Below are 8,206 nucleotides of genomic sequence, written 5' to 3'. Positions count from 1 at the left end.
AGTAAGTAGAAACTCGGTTGTTAGTCGATTGGTGGATCACTTTTCCCCGGGGTAATAATTCCTTCAAAAAAATAATAATAATAAATTGGACACTTCAATCCATGACTGTTTGTGGGACGCTGCTGTTGCGCAATTGGCTGCCGAGTTTTCCCTGCAAAATATACAGTCATTTTACTTTACAATATGTTCTGTGAAGCGCTTTGAGACGTCTCAAAGACGTCAAATGCAAGGATTATTATTTGTGGCCATATTGTGGCCAGTCAATATGCTCCCCAAGCTCTGGAACTCTCTGCCTCTATCCCTCCACCTCGCTCCCTCTTTATCTACCTCTAAATCCCTCCCGAAAACCAACCTCTTCAACTGTACTTATGGTCACCTCCAAATCCTCCCTCGCTTGGCATCCAACCCCACCACTGTGTATTGGTTGAGCTGGCCGGTGTGAAGGACGTTGGACAAATAGGCTATTTACATAGCTATTCACATAGGCTACTAAAATCTAGTAATAAAGGATTCACAGGTGAACAAACTAGTAATGAAGGAGTTGGAGTTTACGTTAGATGCCAATAGCATGATCTGATTATTTTATCTTGGTTTTCCAGCATTGCCAGAGTTTCTGTCTGCATCTGACTAGCTTTTCATGTTGCTTAAGTGGCTATGGTATCTGAAAGGGAGATTATACTAAAGCTGCAATTTTCTGAAGTATTTTCTGGCCTGTCAAATGTGCATTTGTGCTAACAAAGAGGCTTTTAATGAATCATAGAATCATAGTTATGCAGCACAGAAGGAGGCCATTCGGCCTACCGTGTCTGTGTCAACTCTTTGAAAAGAGCTTCCAAATCAATCCCACTCCCCACTCTCTCCCCATAGCCCTGCAAACTTGTCCTCCCAAATTAATATAACAAATATAACTGAACCAGCACTCCAAGCTTTGTGTGTCAGCCTGGTGCAGTGGTAACGCTCTCATTGTTTGAGTCAGAAGGTTGTGGGTTCAAGTCCCACCTCAGGACGTGGAATCACATGGTCTAAGCTGACAATCCAATGCAGTGTTGGGGGTGTTTTGTGTTGTCGGAGGTGTCGTCCTTCAGATGAGAAGTTAAACCGAGGTCCTGTCTGCCTGTTCGGGTGCATGTTAAAGATCCCATGGCACTAGTCGAAAAGAGAAGGGAGTTTCTCTCTCCTGGTGTCCTGGACAACAATCCCCCAAATAAAATTGGACAACAATTCCCCAAATTTCAATGGCTGTTTATGGGACACTACTGTGTGTCGCTACAAAATACACAATCACTTCACTTCACAGTAAAATCCCGTGAAGCACTTTGAGACATCTCAAGAATGTGATAAATTGCTAAATCAGAAGCAAGGATTATTGTAGAGTGTAGTGACTGTGTGTTTTGTAGGTGAATGAGACAGCCGATTTGCATACAGTAATGTCTCGTAAACAGACAAAATTGGCTCCTGTAATGTTTCTTTTTTGAAAATGACAGAATTTTCAACATTGAGGATTAAGATCAAATATTCTCTGTTGATCCTCAGGTGAATTATTCACAGCGTCATTGCTCACTGCACAATCCCACTGCCATCTGCTATCAGTTCAACGTTTTTTTCCACTCTAATCTGCTCACTAAACCTGGTCTTTCTAAACCCAAATCATCTCTTAACAAGGACTCCCAGTAACGGAAGATGTAAAGTTGTGTTTTTGGGAAGCAAAAATCCTATCGATTCCCAGGTGAATTCTAGAGCAATGTGACTGGCATGAACATTGAATAAACATCTCCTCTGGCTCACTTGTTTATTCAGCGCACGTAGGCAGCTGTTTTGTGCATTCAGACTGTATATCAAAGGTGGGTGTGTAAGCCCTGAGCTGGTGAAATGTATTGCTCATGTCAATGCCACTGAAATCAAGTGTTACAGCACTCTAGAGATAATAATAATAATAACCCTTGCATGTGTTATAGAGTCCCATCATGTCTTTGAGACGTCTCAAAACGCTTCACAGAACATACTGTAAAGTGAATTGACTGTATATTTTGTGGACGAATGCTGCAGCCAGCAGTATCCCACAAATAGTGGTGGATTGAGTGACCAAATCATTATTATTATTATTTTTTTTGGAGGGTTTATTACCCCCAGAAAAGCGATCCGCCAATCGACTAAAACCTAGGTTCCTACTTACTGCTAGGTAAACAGAGGCGAGTGGACTAAGGAAATTTTCCCTAACTTTTCAGCTTTATAAAGTGCTCTGAGACGCCGTCCGGCGAGGAGGGCGCTATACAAATCCAAGCTGTTGTTGTTGTTGCCGGGAATCAAAACCAGGTCACTCGCTTGTGAGGTGAGTGCTCTAACCACTGAGCTACAGGACTCAACGTAGCTTAGATCTGAGCAACAGTATGTTCCCTCACCACAGCACCACTCTGGAGGTTGGCTGACCAAGCCATGGCTCGTGGGCTCCACTGGTTTCCCGCGGAGCCAACAACTACCCACGACTGTCACCATCTGAAAAGCAAAGAAAAGCTTTTCCCCATGTCCTCAACAATCCTCCAGATAAAATTAGTCACACCATCTTGTGGCTGTTTGTGGGATGCCGCTGTGTGTGAATACATGTTACAGTAAATCCTGTGAAGCGCTTTGAGACGTCCTTCTTGATGTGAAAGGCGCTGTATCAAATGTGAGATGTTTTATTAATCATTAATTTCCAATTATTCTCCTGCGCTGGAAAGAGAATGCTGTTAAATGCTTAAAGTCCTCTTGAAATATCTGCCATAATACTTTCGAACAACCTATCTCTGGAATTTCCATGGGTCGCGGAATTCTCAGCTTGGTTTGGATACCCTTAATCACGCGGGCTTGGGTCAAGAGGGGTGGAGGGCAAGGGCAAGAGGTCGAGGGGTGCGGGTGCAAACCCTTCAGCGCCCAGCGCCTTGGGACGTCCTCCCGATGCGAAAAGTGCTCCGTAAACCCAATTTGTTGTTACCTTTTGGCAGCGAGAGCCATGATAACACACTGCTTGCCGTGTGAGGCAGTGGGCCTGTCTCTCCTGTGCTGTAGCCATCTTACCTGGGTTTGTTTACATTGAGTCAACATCTGACAAAGGAGGTGAACTAATAACTCATTAAAAAGTCCATTAACTGCTAAAATCTGCTCAGCACGTTTAACTGCCACTCACGACTCACTTCTGCTGGGAATTTGCCAGGTCAGGTGTCACCTTTCGACGGTAATGAACCCCATATTTTAACCCTGGGCCCCCCTGACAGTTTATAAGTGGTCAGAGTTCACCGTCAGTTAAAGAATAAGGAGGGAATGCTGATTGGATAAACGTGCAGAGGTCGTTCGACAGCACCTTGTAGGTACAGGAAAAAAAAGGTAAAAGGTTTTTCGGAATATATTTTACACTTGTAAATTCAGAGTCCTAATAAAGTCTTTCCTTTGGCTCCCCGAGAGCTAGATACAGGAAAAGGACCGAGCAGAGTATCCTGGCCGTCCTACAGGAGAACTTCAGTGCCCGCCAAGCAGGAGACATCCCGCAATCTGCAGAACCACAGACTCCGACTGCCGCCTGCACCTCCAGGTGGATGTTAGGGAACGATCCCTCAAATAAAACTGGTCATTCGCTCCATGGCTGTTTGTGGCCCCATTGACACTGTACTCAATTGGCAGCCACATTCACTTACAAAACGCAAAGTCACTACACTTTACCCCAGTGGTGGCCAACCCCTGTGGCACAAGTCTAGGGAAGTCCCCGTTTGATCGCTGATGTGTTTCCAGTTTTATGCTATTGAATATTTCCTGATTCATGGCATCAATCAAGAAATGTTCCATCAGGAATGTTTATTTTGTTGGCCACTGCTGCTTATCCTGTGAAACGCTTTGAGAGGTCTTCTCCCTGTGAAAGGCGCGATATCAAATGCGAGGATTATTATTATGATTATAACGTCTGCAATTACAATCTGCTCGATTCAATCGGCAGATACTAACATCAAGATTGACTTGGCTTTGAGTTGCGTTGTCAGCTGATTGTCTCTATTCGGATGGTGTGAGGCTGATTTCGAGGTGACCTTCCTGCTGGTGATGTGATGGACGTGAGGGCTTCCCCCGTCACCCACTTGCTCACCTCCACCCAGCAGCAAGGCCGGGCAAAGACATTGTCTGATGCGATGCAGATCCCAACCAGGTGGGAGGTGAACGAGAGACAGCGAGAACAGCCTTCGCGAGCGCCCTCTGCGGATCCACCTGAACAGGCAGGCGGTTTAACTTCTCCTCCGAAGGACAGCACCTCCGACAATGCAACTCTCCCCCCACCCCCCCCCATCGACCTTCTGTCCCAGAGACGAGAGAGCCACCACTGAGCCAGGCTGAGAGGCGGTGAGTGACAATTAAGTTACAGATCACGTGAAGCAAATTAGGATCAGATGATGACAGAGCTATGGCTCTGACAGGCTCACATTCAGTCACGTCCAGCGGGTGATACAAGCTGCCGCGGGGGGGAGGGAATGACAAGATTAACAGAGCAAATCACATCTTGTGTTCGATCAAATGGAAAGTTTATTAAAGACCAATCCAGGCAGCAAATCTCATGCCTTCTTTTTCATTAACACGTTTTGTTCTCAGCCTCTTCAACTAAGACTATCTCACAGGCCTGGGAGCCACTCACCCCTCAGGTGACAAGCGACCGCTCTCTGTGGTTCAACGTCTATCACATTCCGTGAACTCGTCTGCACATGTTTCCTATTGTCAGGTCCCGATTCACACTTTAACACTACAATCAACTGCAAGTCACTGACTGCGATCATCAAGTGGGGGTGGGGGGGGTGGAGGATTCAAGCAATTCATTGTCCCTGAGGTTGTGGGTTCACGCCCCCGTTAGGACTTTGAGCACCGAGCTGATACTCCGAGCTGGGGGAACGCTCCGTTGTGAGAGACACCGTCCTTTGGATTGAGACGTTAAATCAAAGTCTCGTCTGTGCCTGTTCAGTTAGACGTTAAAGACCTCCTTTGCTCTCGGGATCTTCTGCAGAGTAATGAGCAGCACAGTCACTCACAGCCTTGGCCTCTGTGTCTCACAGGCCAAACATCCAGAGACCCTCATCCCACTGGGGTGCGGGGAGGTGGTCGCGGTGGGGGGAACCCGCTTCCGACTTCCAGATACAATCTCAACAGTGTCAGTGACAGCTCTGAGCTTAGTCATTGCCTGAGGGTGACTGAGGCTCCACTCGCTTCTTTCCAAACAACAACAACAACAAAATTACATTTGTAAGACAATTTTCACATTGGGAGGACGTCCCAAAGCTCTGAACCCGAGCTGGGGGTCAGGATCGGGGAGGGTGGAGGGCAGTGGGGGAAGGAGGGTGATCGAAAGCACGGTCGAAGAGGAGAGTCTTGAGATGGATCTTGAAGGAGGCAAGGGAGGGGGCAAGTCAGATGGACCTGCGGAATGGAGTTCCAGAAGTTGGGAGCAGAGTGACTGAAGGCCCGCCCGCCAATGGTAAGGGCGGGCGAGACGGGGGGCGTGAAGCAGAGCAGAGTGAGCGGGCAGGATGGTAGAGGGTTAGGAGGTCGCAGAGGTAGGGGGGAGCGAGGCCATGGAGGGCCAACTCCAAGCTCCTCCCTCACATCCAAATCCCTTCTCTACTCTGTTCGTATCCTCCTTTTCTTCCCCTTCTTAGCCTCACACAGACCTGCTGCCCATTCCACAACCCCTCAGTCTCATCATCAGCCACTACCTCTCTAACCTCTGGAACTCAGTGCCTCCTCAACAACAATAACAACAACTTGTGCTTATATAGCCCTCCTCAGGCAGGGTAGCGTCTCAGAGCGACCTCAATCCCTCCGCCTCATCCCATTTCTACCTATCTTTAAATCCCACTTGAAGACTATGTGTAAGCAAACTTCTCCCTTCTCCCTTTCTGGACTTCAACACCACCAGAGAGTGAGACATTATACACTAACACCAACAACAAAAACAACAACTATACCATGTGAAGGCCGCTGTGCACATTGTTTTTGTTTTACAGCCCACGACGCACATCTTATAACTCCGTACACAGCCAACATTAGGTAACAAGAGGAAACATAACAATAATAATAATAATAATCCTCGCAACATCACATCATAGAGGCGTCAAAACACATCACAATCACAAAATGTGACTCTAAAGTGCAGTGACTGTATTGTGTAAAAGCTCCCTAGAGGCCGCCCGGCGCGAAGGGCGCCATATAAATGCAAGCTGTTGTTGTTGTTGATCTTAGGTGATCGCGGCAGCCAATCTGACACAGCAACGTATGGCGTAGTGTCCAGCGGAAGCTGAGCTGCGGGTGCATTGCTGCCGGTTTGGTCATCCTGACAGATTATTGGTGCCGCCTAGTGACTGAGTTACAAAGTGCAGCCCAAAGAGCCATCGAAAGCCATTCAGTCGCTCGCAATCACCTTTCCCTTAGACCCTACTGTTTACTCTGGGATCTTCGGTACAATTCTTTTTTACAGTTTATTCTGCGAAGGGCTTTGAGACGTCTCGAAGATGTGATACATCACATTCAAGGATTATTGTTATTATTATTATAAACAAACTACATAGTCACCGGCAGAGTCTGTCTCCTGACCGTTATCTAAGAGTGTCGTTGGGAGCTCAGGGAAGTTTTGTAGCTATTCAGGGTTGTTCTGTGAGTTAGATCAGAAGGTGGTGGTTTTCAATCCTGACAACAACTTGATCTATTAGAAGAGTAAAGTCTGGGTACAAGAGACAAAGTCAGACACCAACAACAACAGTTTATAAGCTTTGCCACTATGAAGCATACATTTGCAATCATTTTAATATGTTATCCCTTTGTATCCTGTTAATTTGATTATCATGTAACATCGCCCGACTCCGCCACTACCTCACCCCTCAGGCCGCTGAAACTTTTGTTCATGCCTTCATCACCTCCAGATTCGACTATGCAAATGCCTTCCCAACTCCTCCCTCCACAGTCTGCAGATAATCCAGAACTCTGCAGCCCGTGTCCTCTCCCGCACCAAACTCTCGCCCGACTCCATTGGCTCCCTATCCTTCAGAGGATCCAGTTCAAGATCCTGGTCCTCACATACAAAGCCCTCCATGGCCTCACCCCACCCTACCTCTGCGACCTCCTAACCCCCTACCAACCCGCCCGCTCCCTCCTCTTAGCCGGCTCTGGTCTGCTCCCCGACCCACCCAGCCCACCATTGGTGGGATAGCCTTCAGCCACTCTGCCCCCAACCTCTGGAATTCCAGTCCCCAATCACTCCGCCTCGCCCCCTCCTTAGCCTCCTTCAAGTCCCACCTCAAAACCTTCCGCTTCGACCATGCCATCAGCCACACCCCTTCCCCTCCCTTCTCCTTCCCTGGCCCCAGCTCGGGTCTGAAATGCAGTACACTTTCTAGTGCTTTGGGATGTCCTCCTGACATGAAAGACGCTCTACAAATGTAATCTTGTTGTCTTAGTATGTATTTTTGTATCATAGATGCCAACTAACTTTTATACTGTTATACCTTGTTGTAACGTTGAGATGAAACAGACACCGTCTTTGGAGCTCGCTGTGCCTAGTACTTAAGACCTTGGGATCACGATTGAAGAAAACTGTGCACCCATGTCTCATGACTAGGGGGAGCTAACCCAACCCTAACCCTAACTGCTCTGCATTCGTGCAAGTGGAAAATCACTCTCAAAACTCTGAGAAATTGTCTTTAGTGAAGCCGAGCCTGAGATAAGGTCGAAGGCCAACATTTGATGGAAGAAACAGCTGCTGTAAAAGTAGTGTGGCTATTGTGACGTGATTGGAAAGTAATAATAATAATAATAATAATCCTGGCATTTGATCACATCTTCGAAATGACTCAAAGCGCTTCACACAATATATTGTAAAGTGAATCGACTGTATATTTTGTGGGCGAAACGCAACCCACAAACAGTCACTGCTGTGCGCAATTGGCTGCCGCGTTTCGCCCACAAATATACGGTCAATTCACTTTACAATATATTCTGTGAAGCGCTTTGAGACATCGAGAAGACATGAAAAGCGCTGTATCAAATGCAAGGATTATTATTATTGTTGATTGAGTGTAAGAAAAACTCCCTTCTCTTTTTGAATCGTTCCATGGGGTCTTTAACCATGTAGAGATTGATTGGAAAGGGGAGAGGTAAGGACAAGATCAGGGAAAAATGCTGTTTGAGTATTGGTACTGGATAACCGAAA

The sequence above is a fragment of the Callorhinchus milii genome, unplaced genomic scaffold (assembly GCF_018977255.1).
Source record: "Callorhinchus milii isolate IMCB2004 unplaced genomic scaffold, IMCB_Cmil_1.0 Scaffold16, whole genome shotgun sequence".
Classification (NCBI taxonomy): Eukaryota; Metazoa; Chordata; class Chondrichthyes; order Chimaeriformes; family Callorhinchidae; genus Callorhinchus; species Callorhinchus milii.
This window is presented reverse-complemented; position numbering follows the sequence as displayed.